The sequence below is a fragment of the Pinus tabuliformis genome, chromosome X (assembly GCF_031772625.1).
Source record: "Pinus tabuliformis cultivar Carrire ecotype Pingquan chromosome X, CPIR1, whole genome shotgun sequence".
Classification (NCBI taxonomy): Eukaryota; Viridiplantae; Streptophyta; class Pinopsida; order Pinales; family Pinaceae; genus Pinus; species Pinus tabuliformis.
The window spans coordinates 1500066219-1500091145 of record NC_142308.1 but is presented as its reverse complement, the minus strand read 5'-3'; positions in this window follow the sequence as shown (position 1 = coordinate 1500091145).

Below are 24927 nucleotides of genomic sequence, written 5' to 3'. Positions count from 1 at the left end.
CTTCTGAAGAGGAAAAGTGTTTGTTATACTTAACTCAATTAGATGAGAATCGACGTGATGCTGCATTGGCGATCGAGACTCACGCAAAATGGATGAAAGCTCAGTATGATCGAAATGTGACCCCTCGAAATTTTTCGGAAGGGGATCTAGTATTAGTTTATGATCAAGCTAATGATAAATTAGGTGCTAGAAAATTCGTTCCTATGTGGCATGGTCCCTATGTTGTCAAGCGAAAGCTAGCCAAAGGGGCTTATGAATTGGTAGACTTTGATGGGGACTCTTTGGGTAAACCTAGAAATGGCCTTTACTTGAAGAGGTATTATGCTTAAAAGAATGGGTATGGAGATTTTTAGTTAGGATAGTTTTTCTTTCTAGCTGGTGTGTTTTAGTTTAAACAGTGTGCTTAGCTTAGAGAGTGTGTTTTTCGTCATTATTCCTGCTTATCTTAGTTTTACTCTTGATATTGCAGATGTCGATGCCTCTCCAAACATACATCGGTTTCACTGATGGTGCTTGTCGTAATACACAGAATATCTCTTCCGCAGCTTGGGTTATCTATTCGCCCTCTAACGAGTTAGTATCTATGCATGGGGTAAGCCTCGGTCAAAAAACGAACAACATCGCCGAGTACAGTGCAGTGATTGAGTTATTGTCTAAATCTATTTCATTTGGGATTCGGAGTTTGATAGTGAGGTTAGATTATGAGCTCGTTGTATTATAGCTTAATAGAGTGTATGCCATTAGAAATCCAGTGTTATTAAGATTATTTTTGAGAGTGCATCTCTTGGAACGTGAATTTGATTACATTGAATATCAGCATATTCCGAGATCTTTAAATACATTAGCAGATGCAATTGCTTCTCGAATGTTAAATAGACATTTGCAATAATCATACATGTAAATTTAAAATCATTCCATAACATGATTAACAAGATAAGCTGGTAATAGTGATATATATATATATATATATATAGGAGTGTGTCAAAAATACATCGTCTTCGATCATAGGTTGAAAAACACCTTATGATCAGCAAAAATGATAAGTACAAAAAACAAAATGTCACATGTGCCCACAATAAGCGATCATCCTATCACTAGTGATGATCTCTATAAGAAACCACTGCACGGGCCACCTTGCAAAGGAACCTCCTAAAAGGTCCCGGGACTCCAATCACATGGCACTGAAGTCGACGAGGAATGTCGTGTATAGTGGTCTCAGGAATATCTCCTGTCAAGCGCTCGAGATGACCCTCCAACTCGGCCAAAACCTCTGCTGATTCATCCTGTGGGGCTGGCGCAGGTGCAACTGGTTGCCTCCTCTCCAAAGGCCGGAGAGCGGCTGGTCGCTGTGGACCCACATCTGCATTTGAAATTTTTACTATCAGTTTTGAGATGATGGAAAAATAACAAAAAATTTTAAAATAGGAAAAATGTTGAAAAGGATTTTCCTTGACTCATCCCACTGCTCTCCTGGTGGAAGAACCATGTCTAGGTCACCACGAAAATCTATCCCAGCGTAAGGGAAATCCTGAATGGAAAAGACCTGGTTTTCCAACCATTGGAAATACTCAGGTTTGGAGCGAGCAACCTCTATCCTCTCGTCCGGGTGACGGGCCATGACTGCGACCCATCGCATCAGCTTGGGCTCTCGAGGAAGCCCAACTCCAATAGTAAGGTGCTGTGGGATCAACATTGGAACCCTCTCTAGGCCAAAACTCACGACCAAAGCCCCATAACCAAAGGTCTTTAGTCGTCCGTTCTTGGCCCTGGTTAGTTGGCCTTTCACATTGGCTAACACGACATCACACAAGTTGAAGATGGTGCCTCGAAAGCAATCAACTGCCATACGCATCTGGGATCCGGTGGCAATATGTAATGCGGCAGCTCCGCAAAGTCTGGTGACAGTAAACGCAATTGACATGAGTTCAGGACGGGATATGGTCTTTTTGTCTATCCCTTTGTCTCTAGCTTGGCTGTTGCAGTACTCTAGCCGGAGGCTATCGACAGACTGGCCACCTGGCCTAGTCCTGTGCAGAGTCAAGTCCTCGCCTCTCTTAGGCAAACCAGTCAAGAAATAAATGTCTGCCGGATTGATTTCGAGCTGGTGGCCGCCAATGAAGAAGCACTGGTCCTGTATGCTCCATCTCTCAACCAACCACTGTAACAAATCCACCTGAGCCCTCATGCCAGGAATGGCCCAGAATTTGTACAGTTCGCACGCCCTCAAAGCATCAAGTGAAGGTTGATGATTCCATATGGCAGCATCCATGTCCTTGTGCTCTCGTTCATGCCAATCTAGCATGATGTACTCTCTGCATCAAGTATAAAGATTAATTAAATTACTAGAAAATATTTTGATTGGTCCATTTTTGAGAATTTTTGGGTTCAAAACCCTTGCGGCGGGGTACGCACCCTCCAGATTAGACACAGTGCGTGGGACCGCACTTTGTCTACACAGAAGGTGCAGACCCCGAGCTTTTTCCCAATGGAGAAAATGTCAGGGTCCGCGGGTCCGCAATGGTAAACCTGCGGGCCCCCGCGTGCGGGTTTTGCGCCTAAAAACACTCCCAAAAGTGAAAATAAAGAACTAAAACAGAAAATTAAACGGTTAAAAATGAAGAGTAGGATGAAATGGATTACCTAGAGAAGACGACGCTCGATTCCAATGGTTGGATTTTCCGCAATCTTCATGGGAAGTTTTCTAAGCAAAAGCACTATTTTCTCACCGAAACTCAAACGGTAAAAATGAATTGACAAAGGCCCTTTTTATAAGTTTTTTGAGTAAATAAATCACAAATTTGTTTATGTTTCACTTTGAAAAGGTATTTTGCGACATTTTTATCCATTTCAAACAGGTATGAGTAATGTTTGTGTTTTTGTGCAGAATAAAGGATTATTCAGGCGAAATCTATTATTTTCAACGAAAAAACATATAGAGTCATCTTTAAGCTCTTTTCTGACTCCTAAAACATGAAAAGGTTTCCAAGTGTTTCTTTTAGACTCGTTAAAACGGAATTAAAAGACGGTCCACTTACAGCTCTTTTCCAACCGTAAAAACATGAAAAGATTGCCGGATTTTTGTCGTTTCAAATTCGATATTGGTTTTAAAAAACGACGTGTCATTGATCGCTTTTTTACTTTTTCGGGTCAAAGGCACTAATGACGAAAAGTACTCCTTGGTCGTAAAAGATCAAGCAGTTCTCTCAAGTATTATTTTATACTTTTTCGGGCTTGGGAGACACAAATTTACGAAAAAGGTCAACCTTGGAGTCTTATTCAGGCGAAATCTATTATTTTCAACAAAAAAACATGTAGAGTCATCTTTAAGCTCTTTTCTGACTCCTAAAACATGAAAAGATTGCTGAGTGTTTCTTTTAGACTCGTTAAAACGGAATTAAAAGACGGTCCACTTACAGTGCTTTTCCGACCGTAAAAACATGAAAAGATTGCCGGATCTTTGTCGTTTCAAATTCGATATTGGTTTTAAAAAATGACTTGTCATTGATCGCTTTTTTACTTTTTCGGGTCAAAGGCACGAATGACGAAAATTACTCCTTGGTCGTAAAAGATCAAGCGGTGCTCTCAAGTATTATTTTATACCTTTTCGGGCTTGGGAGACATAAATTTACAAAAAAGGTCAACCCTGGAGTCTTCTTAAGTTTTTTCAGACTCTCTAAAATTGAAAAACGTCGATTTTCTCCTATACTGGACTCGTTAAAATTTCACAGTAAAGGACCTGTTCAATTACAAACAGGAATGAACCACTCCTTCTTAGGGTTCGAATTTAAACTAAGTTGGACTCATCCGAAGGATGAGCTTATAATCAAGCAAATGTTATCCTCCTCAAGCTTGTCAAAAATAAATAGGTACTTGCCAGCAATGGTGGGGGAAAAGAGAGAAAAATGAGCCTGCTTGTCATACTTTGTAACCACTCTTGAACTTGACACTTTTATTCACCTGGCTCAGGAAATCCTTTGCCTAACAGTTGATCAAACCACATTGAAAGTCTTCAGCCAGTTTCTGGGTATTAACTTTGGGTCAATTGTCACCAAACCATCTGTCGTGTCGTTATGTGTTCAAGAGGTCACTGCCAATAAGCCATTCATTTGCAAAATATCTGTCATCCATCTTGACCATCCCTGAGTCAGTCCTTGCAACTAAATTTCTTCAACTTGATCTATGATTTCGTGTTGTGGGCTTGCCTACGACGGATCGCTTTCTATCGACATCAGCTCATTATCTAGAAAGATGATCTAGGAATCGTCAGTACCTTGAGATCTGGATTCATCAATGGCAGGTTTCTCGCTTTTGACGACAGTTTACATCATTGAATTTCGATCAAAGGATTCGGTGGCATGCTCGACATCAACACATTTATTCGCATCTCATGGAATGTACTGGGTACTTTGAGAGCCATTGACATTATTGGTGGTTTCTCTCACACTTGTTAACAGTTTACATCATTGACTGGTAATCAAGTGGTTTCTACCATGTTCGACATCAACACATTTATTCGCATGGATAGAATCGTACTGTTTCGAGAAGTAGAAATGAAGACCCTGGATCTAGTTTCCACAATCCACGCTGCGAGGAATTTTGTATTCATTATATAATGGACTATTCATAAACAGATGGTTGTGTCCATACTATGTCCACATGAGTCTATACTTGTGATGTTTTACAAGATCGTTCCTGTATCAGAACAATAGTTAGTTTCTAGTCAGTTTTTATCTGAGTATGGGAATGCCTACCTCAGCGATGATGTGATCTCATATATATATCTTGCATTGAATGTTTTTACAGGTTCCAACTGGGTTCTCCACAAGATGATCCTCGAAATGATAAAGTACTTCACTCTTCCTAAATGATAAGAAATCCTCATCTACTACAGACTTCGCACTTTAGGGGGCAATCTGTTACACAAAAATATCGTCACCATGATTATTTGCAGTCAGTATGGGTCTATCATCACTTGTACTGTCCTCCTAAGCAATTCTCAGACCTCAGCTCTTCAAATCAAGCTTTTGAAATGAGAGAAAGACATTAAAAATCAATGTAACTCTGGTTCTGCACTTTCTGTCATGGTCACCTGCGGTCCCGCACCTTCTGTGTACAAAAGCTATGTACCTGCTCGCTCTGTCCCTAACGGTGTAGGTGCGGACCCCTGCGAAAGTCAAAAGGTGCAAGTTTTATCTTTAAAAGCTCACTTTGGGTTAATTCTATAGGTTTCTAGAAGGAATTTTGACGTGGATTGTTCGCTCTGAGGTGGTTCATGCATCCCAAAAGAGAAGGAGCTAATCCCTTGATGAGAGGAGCTATCCCTTTGAAGGAGGGCTTTATCCCTTTGAAGGAGGACCTAGTAACCTCCCTCCATTGCACTATAAATACTGGAATTGGGCTGGTTGGTAAGGAGGTTAGAAGCTGAACATTTTTGAGGGTAAATGCTGGTGAAATCAATACTTCCTAGTTAAGCCTAAAGAGGAGAGATCACATACCTTTTTGGTTTCATTGGGGAGTGAGTGAAACTTGTCAAAGTAGAGGAGACTTCTTGCTAGACCCTAGGAGGAGCTTATACAACGTCAAGGCAAAGGTTGTAAGGTTCTTCTTCTTTTGAATTAATACAATCAAACTCATTTTTCTCAACAAGTATCTTATGTTATTTGTTTCATGGACTCCCTGACTTTCATGTTAAATATGTTTTATGCAATTGGCTTTTCAGGTGCTATTTAATTTGTTTGCCTTGTTTGTGTTTGCAGATTCACGAAAAGGAGCTCATTTGGACTAAATAAGTGAGGACATCCACAAGCTTGCGTTGGACCTAAGGTAGGCCCTAAAAACACTTGTTTGCTATTGTTTATCAAAGCATATTTAGAGAAAGATAGTGTCTGGTTGGTTTGCTTGTCATTAGGTCTTCTTTAGATTCTAGGAAGGTCTATCTTGTCCGCAAGATCGACCTATTCCGTGTGACAATCGCCCATCTCGATGTGCACTCCAAGATCTTTCTCCTCGAGATTAGAAAGCAAATCTTGATCTCCTATCATGTGAAAGACACACCACTGTCCAAGAACCACACCGATCCCATCACACTTGAAACCAAGCATGCAATCAATGAAAAATCAAGCTCAAACTGTGAGGCTAAGGCCTCTCACTCTACAGATCCAATAACTTGCTTATTTTTCATCTTCTGCGGACAATATATGGCATCTCCATTCTCAGCTTTGATGTTTTTGAGTTTATCCTTGAGCGCCATTCCACCAGCTCAAAACTCAACCGCTTCTGATCTAAAATTCGCGAGAACAAAGTGTTTCTTGTACAGAGATCGACTGTATGGGCATTCACCGGATATCTCACCTTCCAAAAGAAGGATGAATTTAGAAGCTACCTGGCTCAATTACAGACTCTGCCTGAAGAAATAAAATGTAAACACTTTCTGAATAATAAATCTGATGATCAATCCCGCTTTGATATCCTATAGAACTTTTTCCACAAATCAACCAGCTCCGATACCATGTAGAAATTTTGAATAATAAAAACTTATTCACAGAAATTATCCTGATTATACACTATTGTGGAATACATGCATAATACATAACCTCCTCTACGTTGATAATCAATTTAGTAGCATTAAAATCAATGAAACATCAATCGCATGCACACATTAACACAGTATGTAACCTGGGGAAAGCTTACAGCTGAAAACCCCACACTATTTGTATATTATAATGATTGAGGACATGTAACCAGACATAGTAAAATACTCCTCACAAGTACTCAGTACTATCTCCACACGTTACACACAAAACTAGCTTAGATTCAAACAAGTCATAGGTTCAAATCTCCTCTGCTGCTTTTCTTGCCTCCACTACACAATCCTGCAAGAGAATCACGTGAGCACAAGCTACAATTGCCTTGATATTGGCCCACACTGCGCAATCCTCATTGGCATAACTCAATCCCATGCATGTGCAAATCTCATGCACAACTGATAGTCACAACTCACCCTTTCACTTACCTCTAACACCTGTCTCTGTTGAAGTGTCCATGCACTGAGTTAAATGATGTATTCTTTTGTTGCTTTATGAGTTAATAATTAGTGAATTAATTAACAATAAATTCACACAACTCATCACTAGTGTATTCTTTAGTTAGACTAAATACAACTAGTTCAACTAAGTCAAACTGAACACAACTCCATCAACTCCACATCCAACTCCACAGAACTCACATGCATGAGGTCTAACTGAAGTCCTCCATGCAATAGCTCAACTAACACATAAGAAACCACGCGATTCCTTTTTTTAGCTACATGTGCCACTTCTATAGCTCAAAATAAAGTTCTCCAAGAGAATAAGATAATGTTTAGAGTACAAATATTACTAAGGGAAAATAATATTTGACTGTTTCTATTTTTAGCCCGGCAGTCTAAAAATAGACTCTGATCACTCCGCTGTGAACCAAAAATAAAGTCCATCTATTTTTTCCAACATGACCAATCATCCACAAATAGCATCCTGCAACTCATAGACCATGATCCATATGTCTAAAAATAGACATAGTCTAAAAATAGACTTTGTGCCAAAAATAGCCTGCGGGCCCACTTAGTGAAGGTGCTTCCTTTCCACTAAGCTCCATCATCTTGTTCCATTCTCAACAAAATTTAGGGAAGCTTTAGTGGAATCATTTTCGACCTGTTGAGGCTTTTGAATGTTTTGAGGGTGGTATCTACTAATTTTAGTCATCCCAACTCAATGGCCTATAAAAATGACTAGATCTATGTAACTTTTAAGATATATTGAACCACAAAACCGAGAAATATAAAATATAAAATAAATAAATCTAAATGATAATGCTGGTGTAGACAAGAGTTGGAGTTTTTATTGTGTAGCCAGACATGTTGATGTTTTTGTTTGATTATTTGAAACATTTCTAGCTAGTCATAAGGATAATTACGAGATTATGTTTTTTCAACAAAATTTAAGTGAGGTAAGTGATAATCATGAGATTTTTTTTTAATGATCCTATTTTTAAGGCTTTTAAGTAAAACATTTATTATTTCATGGTTTTAGGCTAATTAATATTTTCATTTTCCCAATATATATGCATGAAAAAAAGGAATCTTGTTTACAATGTGGATCAAGTTTTGATATTTAGTTAGGCTATGTCTTCTTGATAAAGTTCAATAACCTTTTGGGAACACAATTCTTCAACTTCTTTCACAAACATGAGCCCTAGTAGATCCGAGTCTAGAATATTTGAATCCATTTCTAATATTTCCTTGCAAATTGAATATAATTATGGATTTGCATGTTGTGTATATTCCTAGGAGATATAGAGACCAACAAATTGCTTGAAGGAATGTTTGAGCTAGGACCATGTCAATTTTCACCCTATGTATCAATACAACTAAGAAATACATTCTACCACACAACATTAAAATTGGAGGAATCAAGAGAGATTTAGTTCCTCCTCTAATATTTAATGCAGTATATAGGTCCAAACCATGGTTTCTAGCCAATGATTAATGCCACATGCATACTACGGCTCCTATGACCACATTATCTCTCTTTCTCGGTTACATAGAGGTAGTCTTGTCCCCTTATACACAGAGATTATGATCATTATATCCTAAATTTCTTGAAATAAATACATCTAAATCCCCAAATACCAATGCTCCCACATTTTTTGGGTGTTAGATACCCACTACACAGTGCATAGGAATCTTGCTTCATGGTCTTACTGTATTTTCTCTTCTTTCCATTTGGCTCCAAAATCCATCCCTAACTCCTCATGATTAACGGACACAACAATTCCCATAAATGGGTCAATAATTTAGAGGTGTGTCATCCTCTATTACCCCTGCATCGAGCACAAATCTATATAGGCCCGTGTTTGAAATGCACTTCCTAGTTTATGAAGCTAGAGGTTGCATATCTCCTATTTCTATATTTTAGAACTCAGATAATTGTGTGCTTTTGATGGATCCTCAACCTTAGGAACCCCTAGGTTTATATCATACTTGAATCTAGATAGCTGTGTGTTAAAGTCATATTCACGCAGTCAATGCATTGTCTATGTTTAACATCCCATCACCTAGACATACAAACAATACAATGCCCACCCATGTCTAGGATATCATCATGGACCTCAGCTCTTTCTCAGTGCAACTAAGGTGGATGTGATCCAATTTCCATCTCTCCAGAATTAGATAGTAAGCATTACATCAAATAAGCTTTACCACTATCCCTGAAAGGAAATACTACTAGGGACGTCCGGCATAAAAATATATATATATATAAAGGTTGGAGCTTCAACGAAAAGGATCCAGCTTGATTTCACAACTTCAGCAAAAGAAGATGTGACAGGATTGATTTCATAATTTATGGAGGTTGAATTGCACTAGATGATTTATATAGCTCACACGTTAGTCCAAGATATGGGAAAAAAATACTACACAGTGTGCCTTAATTCAATTTCATTCAATTGAATGTACAGGGTCCAACTGACCCCCAACTAGAAGAAATATTCAGAAAGCCTTCCAGAGGTCACAACTTGAGTAGAAGTGCCTTGGAACATTGATGTATGTGGTGCTAAGTCTCATGATTAGGGTGGTGTTGATATGCAAGGTTACGTTTTCAGCCTTAGGATATTAGGAATTTCCAGAAGTCACAACAACTTGCCTTCTAGAACCTCCAACAAACCCATCCTAAGGCTGCGTGCCATTTTTAGTATTTTAGGTACTCCCCTATGCTGAGCACCCTGAAGTGCTCTATGATGTTCACTAAAAATTTTGGGGTGTCTCTACACGTCCCTCAGATGGATCCCTGCGTTGCTATATCCCCATGTCCTGGAAACTTGGCAAAACATTGGAGTAAGAATTCCTCCATCAAACAACCATAGAAGACCACCATGCCACATGTCCCTCACTCATAATGTGGCATTTTTTGAATTGAATTGAATTCCTTCTTTTCTTAACTTCCTTGTTTTCTTCTTACCATGAACTCTAGGCATGTATGTTATATCCCTCTCATAATAATTTTTGTGGTGATTTGTACTCCAATTAACCTATTACATTATAGTCATTGTTGTAAAGAATCAGGTGCTAGAAAACATTGCACTTCAACTTGTAATACCATTTTATTTTCATGTCTCTTACATGCACAAAGTAACACAAGATAGACACGAGCATATGCACAAACAAGAGAGAAGTGTTATAGAAATTTTTGGGCACTACAAACCCAATCATATATGTCCATAAACCAAGGGCTTATAAGCCCCTAAAAGTTTTGTTTCATGCCCTAAAGGAACAAGGTCAGCTGATTACATCATCTCCAAGAAGTTCTCCACAGGAAACTACTCAGAACTGGTCAAAAGTATACCATACAGGTTGCTCAGTGCTAAGGGTGCGATGCATCTCACCTACCCAGTGCAAAAGGTTCAATGCATACTAGAAAACCCTTCTGTAGGGTGCGATGGGCAAGAATGGACAAATGGCAGAGACAGTTTGTGAGGTGGACGATCATGGAATCTTCCAGAAACTTCTCCTGTGACACTTGCCTCTCCAAATTCACCTAGGGATGAGTAAGAGACCATCAATCTCCAAGTGGAATCAAGAACTATCAGAGAGAAGACAGTAATCAAAATCCCAGAAGCTGACTCACCTCCTTGCAATCATCTATATATGGATCCCTCATCCTAGAGATCCAGAGGCTGGAATTTTGTATCTTGTAAGGAAGTGTTGTTGGTTTCCTGGTGGAATATCATAGTGTTGGGTGATCTAATCTTTTCATGAGGTGAAGAAGGGCTTTCATGCTGGGAGGATGACGCTGGGTCAGATCAATGGGTTGTAATCCTCTCTTCTAATCTTTATATCAATAAAGCTATTCAAGTTTTCCTCCACATTCTTGTATGTCTGACAATATATGAATTTGTGTGGTCAATATATATCTGGTCCTATATTGTTTATGATTGTAGATCTCTGCACTTTGAAGGTATTATGCTGCTTTGACTTTACAGGTACTCTTTGAAGTGGAGTGGTCAAGGGAGAAGTAGCAAAGACCTGTCGGTGAGGAGAAGGAACAAGCAAAGAACCAAGCGCAAGATCAAGGTTGGTATTCTTTGATCTTCTCTTATCTACTTCTCATAAAGGAAAATGAAAGTAACTTTAATCTGTTTGTTTCTAAGATAGCTACCCGTCTTAGTGGGAATAGCAACTCTGTATAGACACTAGATTTCCCGATAAAAAAATGGCGACTCCGCTGGGGAGTGAATAGATTGTTTGCTTGTCTATACTTGTTTGCTTTATAAACTTACAGACAGACCATAAAGTTAAGACAGTTAGCCTTCGAACTGCATTTGCTATGCAAGTGCAAAGTAGATCAATGTTGCTTCAATCTATCTCCAGGTTTTGTTTATAAACTGAACAATTGAATTGCAAACATCGTAATTGCCCTAGTGGTGGCTCTAGTAACCTCATTAGATCAGCCCCTGTTATTTCTATTACTGACTATTATTAGCTCGGCCTAAATCCCTAAAATAAGCTGCAAACTGTGACCAAGGACCAAGTTGAAGTCTTGTCCCTGGACCATTGCACTTTCTCCTCTTGGGAATCTGGATGCATTGCACCTCCCGTGTGCAGTAGGTGCGCTGCATCCCAGGTTCCCTGTGTTGCAAATGTGCTGATCAGATAAGACCTCTTCTCCTTCCATATTTTGGTTTCTTTGTTCACTCTCTTCAGCTTTATTCAGGAGTTTTGTTGTCTGTGATCAGTATACCACTGTGGAAAATCCTTTCCTTTGCATGATTCCACCTCCATAGTACAGAGAATTGTGAATGTTTTTATGTATTGTGCGCCACTTATAGTTCTTTTTTACAAAAGGTAGCGTAATCAAGTTGTCGTCTTTTGATTTGGAAGTGTCACAAGTGTCATTTTTAGTCAAAGAAAAGAATTCTATTGTTCTTAATGGTCGATTATACAATTACTCTTGTATTTGATTTGAATTAGTAGTTTTTCAAGTGTTGAAACTAGTTTTCAATTCAAAGTCACAAAGTGTCGTCATTATCTTCCTTTCGTTTTTGAAGAGAAATTTGTTAGTATTATCACTTTGAAAAGATAATTTAGATTTTTACTCAGCATTATTTATGTCATTCACACATTAAGAAAGCAGAAAACAAATACATGCATGTGCATTTGCATTTAGACTACTTGTTGGTTTGATTTAGGATAGCGCATCTAGTGTTTTCTCTCTGCTCTATGTTGAAAGATTATCATCTCTCTTTCCTTAGTAGCTAGGATTTTCATTGCAAAAAGAAGATTAAATGATTGTTTATCATCTTAGATTGCATTTTAGGAATTGTATATCTACATCATGTGGTGAACCTAAAAGGATAATTTCTTAAGAAAGACCTACTGTAAAATAAATTCAATGAAACAAAAACGTTTTGGAACCTAATGCACAACATTTAGAAGTCTAGGCTAGAGACGTATTCTGGTGTCGTAAATCCTGGTAACTATCACTTTCATTGTTGGTTGGGTGATTCATCCTCTTTGGGACGATAAGTGCCAGTACGGATTTGTGCTCCCACGTACTGTTGAGTATATATTGGGAGACCACAATAGACTATATCCTTTTTCCATAGGAAGTCGTGTCTGCCACCCTATCGATCATAATGCATTGGGCACAACATTTGGGAAGATTTACTGCCGTACCGTAAAAAGTTTTCTGTAGTTTTGCGATTGGTTTGGTAATCCCTCTATCTAGATTTCTAGAGTAGTCTCTTTCCTTCCTTTTCAGACTCCTTAAAGGAAAAGGTCCATCTGAGCACTTGTCACTTGTCTGAGGAATATGTGTTCAAGTTTTCTGAGAGGTATGGTAGAAAGGGACAAGAGATGAACTAGTGGTCTATAAAGGCAATGAGAAATTTAAAAGGAAGCAGAAGTGTCGAATAAATCTTCTTCAACAGAGATATCTCTAGAAAACATACTTAGTTCTCATTATTTATGGTTGTTTCCATAAAAATAAATTATCAAGTTGCATAATCATTAGTTGCAGAAAGACAACAAAAAGGTTGAGGAGGAATTGCACAATCCAAATGAGAAATACAAAGGAATATGTGATGGGCTACTTCAACATGATCATAAGCCCAACCTCAAAATTTTAAGAAAAGAAAAAGTTGTGGGAATGACAACCATTGGGATTGCTTAAAATTATGTCCTCCTCTAGGCATTGCAAGCAAGAATAGTGGTGATATAGGAGGCCGTCAAGGTTTTGGAGGCACATGTTCTTCCCTGCATCAACTCCTTCAGTCAACATCTCATTCTGCTTAGTGATCACTTACAATTACGTACTTTTTTGTAGAATATGAATTATGCACAAAATGCAAATTGGACATCTCCCTCTTTGAGAGATTGATAAGCAGAGGGATTGAGCATGTGACCTTAAGATGCCAAAGAAGAATGAGGCCTACAATTTCAATATTAATACCTATTCTCTATCCTTCATTGTAGGGATTGTTAAGCAGAGAGATCGAGAATGAAACCCTAAGATTCCAAAGACGAATGAGGCCTGCAATTTCAAGATTAATATATAATCTCTACCCTTCATTTGAGGACCACAACAATGTGAGCAAGTATGAATTTAACATAAAAGGAATTAGAAGTGATGTTTTTTTCTTAAATCATAAATCCATGGAATCCTAGGTATTGGAAAACAACAACAAGATTAATGCAAACGAAGTGCGACTTGCAGTAACATGGACATAGGCTTTCATTTAATGTTTAATGGGCTATACAAAAACTGCAAAGAAAGATAGGTGACTATACGATTTTGTATGGGATTGAATTGGTAGATGGAAAATAAATTGAAAATAAATGGCTGTAATGATGTTTTGGAAAAAATTTGAAATGTAAAAAATATAGGTTACACTATTTCAAGCATGTCATGAAAAACATACATCCACAAATTATAGACGTCAAATACGGGAAAAATTCCCTATGACGGGAAAAATGTACGTTAAATTCCATCCCTGGGTGGGAGTGGTTCTCAACAGGCATCATTAATTAATGGTTCCTTCTCTCATTACAAATTTTATGTGTTTGGCACAAACAAAGATGATGTATTGTTGTGTAATTGATTTGTGGGTGGTGGAACACTCTTTTTGGAATTTGTTGAATTTGAAAATAATTTAATTCTAATTAAAGTTTTATGTTTTATTTTGTCAATGAGAAGGAATTTTTATAAATTTGGGCTTCTAATGAGGTCAACATTTTGAACCCTCAATTGTGGTTCATCATCAGGAAAAGCAATTTTTTTATAATATTATACGGTTTTAAAGTAATATTAGTGGGAAATTCACAATTTTAAAGCATGAGTTGAGTATCATATAGATCTCGTGGATGAGATTATCTCATTGAAAGAGTTTAATGATGTTTATCACTTTTTGACATATTAGATACCTAGCCTCCTCGAAAAATCTTAGTTGATTTTTCATTTGAGAATCAATAATAATGTATAGGAGTTTTTTAGTTTGAATAATATTAAATGGGATTTAAAATTTTAGGTAAGTTTGGAGTTATTGGATGTTTAATTGAGTTAATGAAAGAAAAATGGTGTTATTATTCCTTCTAAGGTTTAAGTCTTTAAGTGATATATTTATTCTTGTGTTTGTGCCTATATGTATAGGTGTGTGAAAAAATAGTATATAAGACATAGGTAACTTTGGTAGAATAGATACTCTCAATAGGATTCAAAACAATTTCATAAAAATCTAGTATTGTTATATTCATAATATACATTCAAACTACATAAATAACTTGATATCCAAGTTAAAAACTAGTATCTTAAGTTCAATGGATATAACCTTGATAATAAAAAATGTAAATATGCATGAAAAGTTAAGTCTTCAACTAAAGGAAATGTGTCATCTACTAATTAACCAACATTTCTCCTTGTAGGTATTCTTCATAATATATGTGACCCGGCTATAAGCCCACTCCCATTTTGGATAATTTATCAACCTTTAAATTGAATTCCTATCAATGTGATCAAAGGATATAACCTTGAAGATTCTAATAAGATTTATAACTCCAAACATCTATTGATCTAACAAAGACGTTTTTAAGGACGTATAACCTTTCAAACAATATATAACAACTTGTGAATCCCCTATCACTTCTATGTTTATATTTTTGAAAAAATTAAAGTGATTAAAATAAACCACTAAATCATATTATTGTAGTACTTGTCAGGTTGTCATAGTTTTGTTCCTAGACTAAATTAGCCATTCATGTTAGTCATTTTTAGTTGTATTACTTATTAGCTAGTCATATATTTTAACTCCAAACTAAATTAGTCATTTTTAGTTGGGTCACGTAATATTGTTCATTTTTGGTAGTATTTCACTTGGAAAAGTTGTGGTGACTAACTTTTTAAGTCACTTAGTCACTAATTTCTTATTTTCTACTAGTGCATGGATCCATATTTTGTCAGAAGATGTTCATTGAATTAAAAATTTCTACAAAACAATAAAATAAATGAAAATCAATAATGAGGAAAAAGTCAACATCGAGGTAAAAGGAACTAGGGGCCATTTACGTGGAAGTTGTTCCTGATGGATTATGAGGGGATAACATGTACATGAGGGAATGCACCCTGGTGGGAGAATATCACCTCCACTGCTTTATCGAAGCTCCCATCAAGAGCCTTAATTTTTTTTACTAAAGGAAGTCATCGACAACAGTTTTATAAAAAATAAAAGCAGATATATAATTTTCCTCGGAAGTGTCATAACCAATGGAAATTTCCTCTGGTATAAACTATATTCAACCAATCATAGCTGAATCCATCCAATTTATGTACTGGAAAATTGGTCATGTCTTCTTAATTCATTGGTTTCATTGAAAATATGTCTCTAACTTGTGAATCCAAGTCATTGCATGGATTTTTCTTTTGCCATCAAAAGTTGGAATTCCTAATTTGTTGAGGTAAGGCTTGTTGAAGATCTTGTGCTACAGATCACTCTAGTATCTTTAAACTTCCTTAGAGATCGTATAACTCCTTGAAGGAGACCTCCCCTTGAAACTCTACTGGGTTAATCTTGTGGGCTTTTTGAGAATCTTTCATTCAATATTTAGCACTTCAAATTCTGGATGAGGTTTGACATCTTCATTGAGAATATGAGTTCACAAGCAGTCACCTATAAATGCACCTATTATTTACACATTCACATCAAAATTATTGCTCAACAAAGAAGCCAGTAAAAAACTACTCATGGATCCTTGGCCATTGCTTGAAGAGGTAAGTAGAGAATACCTTGATAGATCAGATGCCGAGAGCATATTGTGACATGAGGATACATTAAACCTTGATGAGAAATGGGGTCTAGGGTTTTACTGTTAAGAGTTTTCGATTTTTTTTTTAGGGGATCAATGGTAAAAAAAGCACTAGAGTTTTAGGATCCATTTCATAGGCTTAGGATCTGTTTCCTTCACTTGCAGATAAGGTTCAATGTGAGACCTTTCCATTAGTGATTGGGGATCCAGAGCTTATCATTCCAGTGACCCTAAATTTCCATTTAGCAACAATTTCCTAAGCCTCTTTTTTCATCTTGGAGGACACCCTGTCTGGAGACAAAACAAAAGGAAGGGACTCAAAGAGCAAGACAAAGGCATGTCTCTGTGCGTCAATGTTCGTAGTCTATTTACCGTTAGGACAAAATCCCTTCAGGGTCTACAGAACCATCTTGGCTAGGTTCATGACACATCTTAGCTCTTCGAAGTGCTTATGCATGCACTTCTCCATGTCATTGAGGTGGTCTTCGAGCTTCTTTCACTGAACACTAAAGTTTACCAGGGCTGAAGAATGAGAATTCACTTCCAGTAACACCTTGTCGAGCTTCTCCTTCTTGGATGGCACCTTATCCATGGCTGCCAAGATCGAACTCGCTAGTGGCCAGTAAAATTGCAGTCTGGAGCTCGACACATGAAACCCTGATGCAGCTTAGCAAATGAAACCCTCATGCAAACGAAAGTCATGATGCAAGTCGACAGATGAAACTGTGGATGTGAAGCTCCATGGAGAAGATGAAGGGTGCAAATGAAAACAACTAGCCGAAGTCCTCACTGGCACGTGGAAAATGGAAATAAGGGCTTTGGGAGGAAACCAAAATTTTTTTGATGCCTGAGTGGATATTTTGCATGTGGCCTCATCAGCACTTGTGCCTGTTGGTATTCCCGTCTAGCATTGGATGGAGCCGTGTACAACCTAGGGTGGAGAAGGGTGGACGGGGAGATATTTTGTGTGGTGCATAGTTGCATTGGCGAGAAGGTTTCTAGAACAATAAAATATATATTTTATTGTTTTATGATTGTGTTTTTTAAATTAATGTTTTCTATTTGTGTAAAAAAAAATCAATGTTTATTTTTTATGTTCCATATTTAATGTAAAAATAAAAATAAAAGTTTGATTTCAATCATATTTTTTATTATATTGTTCAATTTAAATTATACCCAGTAGAATTGGGCATTGTATCATCTCTAGGCTTTCTGTAATCTCTCCTTGGCTCAGGTGGCTACGACCCTCTTGGTTATGGCTCTAGGACTAGCTATGGCTTCAGTTATGGCTCCAGGTCTAGCTATGATGGCTATTGCAGCATAGGTTCTGGCTCACACTCAATAGACTTCTAAATTCTTTCCTTCAGATTAAGTAAGGGTTTTAAGGTGCACATTTACTCACATCATTGTGTTTCCAAACCCTACCCTCCGAATGTAGCTACAATCTCTTCTAATCTAAGTTGCACTATGATGTATTGTAGTCTGCGTGGGTGGTCCATTTTCCCCATGTTAGTTTAGTAAATAGCATGAGTGAGACCTTGCCCAGGGTAGATTCATTGTGTGGTAAAGTGGTATCCATATCCCAATGAGCACTCAATAGATCTGATGAACACATACATACCACACCTATTGCTGAATTTAGGGCTCGACGGAGTAGCCTTGCTCCTGAAAGAACCAATACATAAAAACCATGGAAGGTAGGAACCAAAAACATGGAAAGGTAAGAGATTTGCGGATTTTAACCATAAATCATGAACCAAGCATGAGCTTTGGAAGGCCAGAAGCTTTTTGACTCTTGAAGGAACCATGGAGAGGAAATACAACCATAGTAACAACCACATTGTTATGTGAATATAGGAATCCATGGAGGCTTTTACCTTTACCTTTTGTACATAGGAATCAATTGTTCCATATGTATGTGGGCTAGTACTAAAGAAAATCATGGAGCTACACTCTCTATCTATGGATCTGTACTATGTAGTTTTTGACCTAAATTTATGGCCTAAATCTCGGGTAGTGTATCTGCTAGTTTTTCCTTGGCTGTTAAAGTGAGCACTTAACTACTTAAGGGAACCAAAAACATTCCTCCACTAGACTCAGATGGTTCCATAATGTCTAGACCTTACAAAGTTAGCCCTAAGTGCAAAACTTGAATTTTGTGGTAATTTCGCGATGCTCATTTGTTTATTGAACCACATATTCAAAACCTTACCTGTTCAAGAGGGGTATGTGATATCTTAAGCACCCACCCATTCCCCAAGACCTCTTGTGGCTTGGTATTGGTCAAGACCTGTTCCTTATGAGTTTCTACAACCATTGATAGGAGTTATGCTACCACAACACTTCATCCAGAGTGTAATGCACTAGACACATTATCCATGTCCTCCCCATGTTACATTTGGTTGGGATAGATAGATCCCCAAAACTTTCTTAGTGCTTGGGATCTCTCACATGAGTAATTTTTCCACAATGAGTGTCCAGGCAGGCCTAAGCTTCGGCACTTCTCATAAGGGAACACTAAGAGGAGATTTCAAAACACGAATACGTATGGTAAGTTGCCGAGACCCCCTCCTCCCATACTACAAGTAGGCCATTTTTTAGCACCTTGATCCAAGTTAACTAATACAAATTAGTTTAGTTGGGTTAGTCCATCCATCTCCAAAGCCCCATCCTGAACTCCAGCTTCTGCTATTTTCACCAGGTCTATGGTCCAGATCTCATCACCATTCTATCTAATGGAAAGGGAATAATGGGAAATATCCAAATATTTTTCTCTATATTTTTCTCCTATTCTCATGGTTACTAAAAAAGGGAGACTAAACTATGCCAATTTTATTGTTCCGAGGAAATTCCTACATCATCGAGAAGAGCTATTCACGATTCAGGTTCTTACTATGTAAGGTTGAATGAACATGTGGTAAATCCATTGGGCATTACTAGCAACATCAGAGTATGTGTGGGTAAGTGGCCATATCCCCATTGTGAGAACTATGATGAGGTAAACCCAAATACTACAAGGCCAGATGAATCAAATTCTTCATAGGATGATATAAAGTAGAGATTATTTTCTATGAACATGTTAATTCCTTCCATGATTCCTTTAATTAGAAACGAAGTTCAACCAATTGGTGCTGAGTTTCAATCGACCGAATAAGATGAGGTGGTAGGTACTGACCAAGATAGAGTTGAAACATCAACACCTCAAATGGTATATCCATTGGCATAGATATCTTCATTCTAAATCTACTACAATTTGAGTGGACCAAAATAGACTCCGGACGAAGGAGTTATTGTAAAATGAAAATTGTCCAATTGCCTTAGAAAAGGAGGCAATTTCATTAATCTTCAAACTATATTGAAAATGTTTATTTTTGGTATAGGCTCACGGGCCAATCCATAGATGACACATGGCAGGCTGGGATTGGGCCACATGGCCCTGTTTGACTGGTCAAAAAGGAAATCAGGAAATATTATATCGCATCACAAATGTGACAAAGGGAAGGACTTAACCATAAGCCTTAAGGCATTGTGATATGCGATTACCACTTTATCGCATCGCAAAAAAGCCAAAGGGAGGACTTAACCAAAGGTTTGAAGACTTGTGATGGGCCAATTGCAATGAGCATTGTCAGTCGTCATATCAAAAGGAATCAACGGTCGAGATGTGATAGGTGATCGTAAATCGGAGAGTCAAACTTCGGGCTAGAGAATCAATGGCTACGTCAGTAGGACATGTGGCAACCTAGGATAGAGTCACAGGTTTCCGGTGATGTCAGTGCAATGGATGAGGTGGTAGTCAGAGATTGGGTCATGATTCAAAGATGTGGAATAGGGTTAAAAGCAAAAAACGTGATTAATGAGGTTAAACATTGTTTACCGCTAAACCTCATTAGGTAGCAAACCTAACAGATCTATGAATAAAACAACGAACCTTTTGAGTTCCATGGTAAATGGTATTTCAGGTCGGCTATGCCATACGAGAGAGAAAACCACTTTTTTCGGGCGGGTAATCTTCGCGCAATTCAGCCACCCGAAATTGCGGTAGGTTGTTGGATTGGAGATTGTGGATAAAATGGTGGAGATTGAGCGGACTGTTTGATGATCAGGTTTAGTGCGAACCATTGGATTACAGGACAAATCGATGGTCTAGGATGAACTCAACTACAAAAGCCTACTAGCTTCATGTCCCTAACCACCCTGGGTTATATTGCCCATATGCGTGCCTAGCAGTTGTGTAAAGCGAAACGGCTACCCCTGACGGTCAGCCTGGGGAAATGGCTAAAGTTAGCGAATGCGCTAAGTTTAGAGAAATTCAATACGATAACTAAATTTGGTTAAAGTTATCAAATAAAAACAAAAGAGAGGGAGTCGAAGAGGTAGAGCCACAAAAGAGATGATTCCTCATGATTAGAGACAGAGGAACGAACAGATAAGAATAGAAGCTGCAGAGCCAGAGAAGCTTAAGAGCCGGAGAGCCAGAGAAGCTTAAGGGATGGACAACCAGAGAAGATTAAGAGCCAGAGAGCTAGAGAGCCAGAGGGCAGACTCAGCTAGAGAATAGCAAAGAGATCAAATGATCAAGCTGTTACTGGTGTCTGATGTGTGTTGAAGGTCAAAAGAGGGAATTCCAGAGACAGTAAAATAATTATGTTGGGTAGTGAATCCCCTGTGTAACGGTTTTGGGGCTTAAAGACACAATTTTGGGTAATGGTATTGTAAAGGCTCTGCAAAGTGCACAAAGGGTGTGTTGTAATGAGTCAAGTCAAAGGGTTGTCCACCCAAAAATAATGTAAGATAATAGAAAGTGAGTCGGATTGCCCATGGTCCATGGACCATGGGAATGTATAAGTAGAGGAAGGCTCTAAGTGTAGAAGTCAGTTTTAGTAAGCTTTTGTTTTAGATCTGAAGTGTATGGGTTGTTGAATACGATAGTTACTCTGAGTCTGTAAATCCGAGTCGTAGGTGGTAGTAGTAGGAGTACGCTCTACAGTTGTGTGCGCAGAGGCCTGGTAGAGTCCGCAACTATGTATGCAGAACCCTGCAGCTATGTGCGTAGGGTAGGAGGTCAATTGTAATCGAGAAAAGAATTAATAAAGATAAGTTGTGTTTGGAATATCGCATATCTATTGCTCTGTTTCTATTTATGCATCTGTTTAGATTTTATAAGTGCGTGCATGTGTATTTATGTTGAATGGTAAAGGAAAGCATTGGGCCCACTTAATTTAATTCAAGATCTATAATACTAATCAACATAGTAAAGGGTAAGGAACAGTCGCACTCGTCATACAAGCCGCACGAAGGTAGTTGCACTGAACAGGAAGTTGCATGGAAATACCTCAGCACATATGGCTGGTTCGTGAACTTCCAGACTTCATCAAGACATCCCTAGGGTGCGGAAACTTGGTTCCAACACCCTCCCATACTACCTCGCATGAGACCTCAGTCCGTGCTCCGTGGACTATTGCTAAAAGGGCCGGTAGTGTTGGGATTTTTTGGGCTAAAACACTTCTGCACCTGGGTCAGGCCCCATCAAGCCAACAAATGGTTCCATTGCCGGGAGTAGGATCTGCCTAAGGGATGTCTAATGTCAGAACACTGGAAACCTATGAAGAAGGAAAATGAAGATTAGTTGGATGAGAAGCTTCACGAGTTCATGATACAAGACAGCAAAATCCCACAGAAACTTGAGAAGAAGTGGCTGGATCACTACATATATATGGAAATCCACGAGATCTTCTTGTGTCCTTCTCTTTAGAGCTGTATGATTGGATCGTTAGGTTAGCCGATAGCCAGGGAAGGTATAAGCTTGATAAACCAATAGTGTGGACTCCAGAGTTGGTGTGCAGGCTAGAGGCATCAAAAGATAAGATCATGCAGGCCATAGACCATTGGCTCGATCAGATAATAGGAGGGTTTATCACTAAATTTACAATAGACACGACTGTAAGCTACAGTGAAGCAGAAAGACATTTTCTCAAGGGATCGCGAGGTAAGTACATCAATTCTTTGAATACTTGGATTAAGATGCTTTTATGTGAAAAACGGGTGATGTAAATACATTAATGAGTGGAACGACGTGGAGTGGAAAGGTCTACAAAGGTATCGAAGGGTTAGGAAATAGTCCTTTAATTTCACCTCCGTGAGCGAGTGAGGAAGAGCGTGCTTGGGTTTCTTCGAGGAGTGCGGTCAGTTTGATAGGGCAGTGCATTCCGCAGTTACCATCCCCACTTATGCCACCCCTCACGTCACCTCCTTCACCCACACCACCTCCACCAAACTAGCAGTTTAGCATGGCGAGCACGATCAAGCTGCCTGCATTCAGAGAAGTAGGGAATGAAGATCGAGATTAGTTTTGGTTCGTAGTAAGAGAAGTGTGGGAAGCACATGGGGTTACAGATGACAACATTAAGAAGGCCACATTGGTAAGTGTTATGCAGGATCACACACTTACTTGGTATATTAAGCACTCAAATGATCACCCAAATGTAGGAATAGTGGAGATCCAGATCGTGTTGAACAAAGAATTTAGCTGGTCGAAATCCAAAACGAAGTCGATCATCAGATTCAAGGAGATTGTGATGCTTCTAGGCGAAACCCCCTGGGATCTGTATCAGAGGTTGAAAAGTATGATCCATGAGGCTAATATGACACTGATAGATGCGCAACACCATGCAACACCACACTTGATGACGACACTGTCAGAGCAGAAGCTCTCAACCCAGGAAAAAGCCTTGGAAATGGCGATGCGGTTGCATGAAACACCAATACATGATCCAGGGTTGGGAGTCCAACAAATACACCCATAGCTACAAATCCTATGCTTGGATATGTAGAGTTTGAAAAAGGATAGGGTGCCTCGGCCAGAAGCACTCAAAGAAGTGTGGTGCATAAAATGTAAAGGCTAGGACTATGATAAGGATCACTGTCTAGTATTCACGAACTATTTGGCAGGAGGGGGACTAATTCCATTGAGGCCAGAGGCTCAGGTAGGGCCAAGTGTGGCACCCGCTCTTTGGTGTGCATTCTGTCAGGTGGGACAAAAGCACACTACAAACAACTGTCACCTGTTGCAGAAGTATATACAGACTCTACAGTAGCTATTTTGTAATTTCTATAGATCAGTAGGTCACGATGACCGAAACTGTCAGAGTTATGAGTTGTTGATGGATCGAAAACCTACCTACAAAATGCAGATCGAGGCGCGAGGTTAGGGTCCAGCCGCAACAATAGCCCACAGTGGATTCCAAGGATGCGGATGAGGACGAGGAGGAATGGGACCTATACGAGGGCGTGGATAGTTAATCTGCTATAATTGCGGAGGACCTGGGCACTACGCGCATGACTGTATGAACCTGACTAGAACATGTTGTCCCTACTATTATCAGTTTGATGATGAAGCAGTAGACTGTATGACGTTGATTGCATAGATGCACGATAAAGGGGTACTATAGCCTACTCCGACTTAGAATATCTAAATGATGAGGCCTGAACCACGTGAAGAAGACACCAACATGAACATGGTGCTTAGAAGCGGTGCAGCGACAGGGGAAGATAAGGGAAAGCAACCCGAGGACGATACATGGGTTCACAAGGATCCTATGAAGGAACCTGAGTTTGACTTGGAGCGCACAATGGAAATGTTTATGGAAGCTAAGAAGAGCTTCACGAAGGCCTCTACTTCAGGTAGTAAGGATCAACCAGAGTCGAGAATGGATCCTTCTATGCTTACTACCTTTTTAGAGATGTGCATGAAGCTGCTACTTGACAATAAGGTGGTTAAAGGATTACAGGCATTGATAACTAGGTGTGTAGGGTTAGGGGAATCACATGTAGTCCGGAAGCTGGAAAGGCATGCATTGCGCACCAGGTCGGAAATGCGGTTGACAATGCAAATTGGCGAATATAAGATGGATCAAGTCATCCTAGACCTGGGCTCGGATTTGAATGTGTTACCAAAGTAGACATGGGAATGCATGGGCAAGCCCACGTTACAGTGGTCTCCTATGCAGTTACGGATGGTGAACCAACAAAAGATCGTGCCCATGGGAAGATTGCAATGGTTAACAATGGCTATCAAGGGTGCAAGCACACACATTGACTTTGAGGTAATAGAGATTGTGGATGATAGTAACCCTTACCTCATGTTGTTAGGGATAGACTGTGCCACGGAAATGAATGGAGACATCAACTTGAAGAAGTGGAAAATGATTTTTGAGAAGAAGTCCCTACGCGTAGTGGTTCCGCTCGATCCAATCGAAGGGGTGTGCTACACTGAACCTGTGCGCAAGGATTACATCGATGATGAGATGGATTGCATCTATTAGATAACGAAACAAGACCAGGATTGGGTGAACCTGACTAAAGATGGAAGAATATCATGGGAGCGCAACAGTTCCTATACTTCAGATTCAGAAGAAGAAATAGAACACTGGCAGAAATGGTTCCACAAAGTAACAATGCTAAATTACAACATGTTGATTAGATCATTGTGGTGTGTGATGGCCGAAGCAAGGGAACTACCAACGTATGATGGGGAGACAGGCACGGATGAATTCTTAGACAAATTCGAAAGGTTAGTACCAAAACAACAGTGATATGGT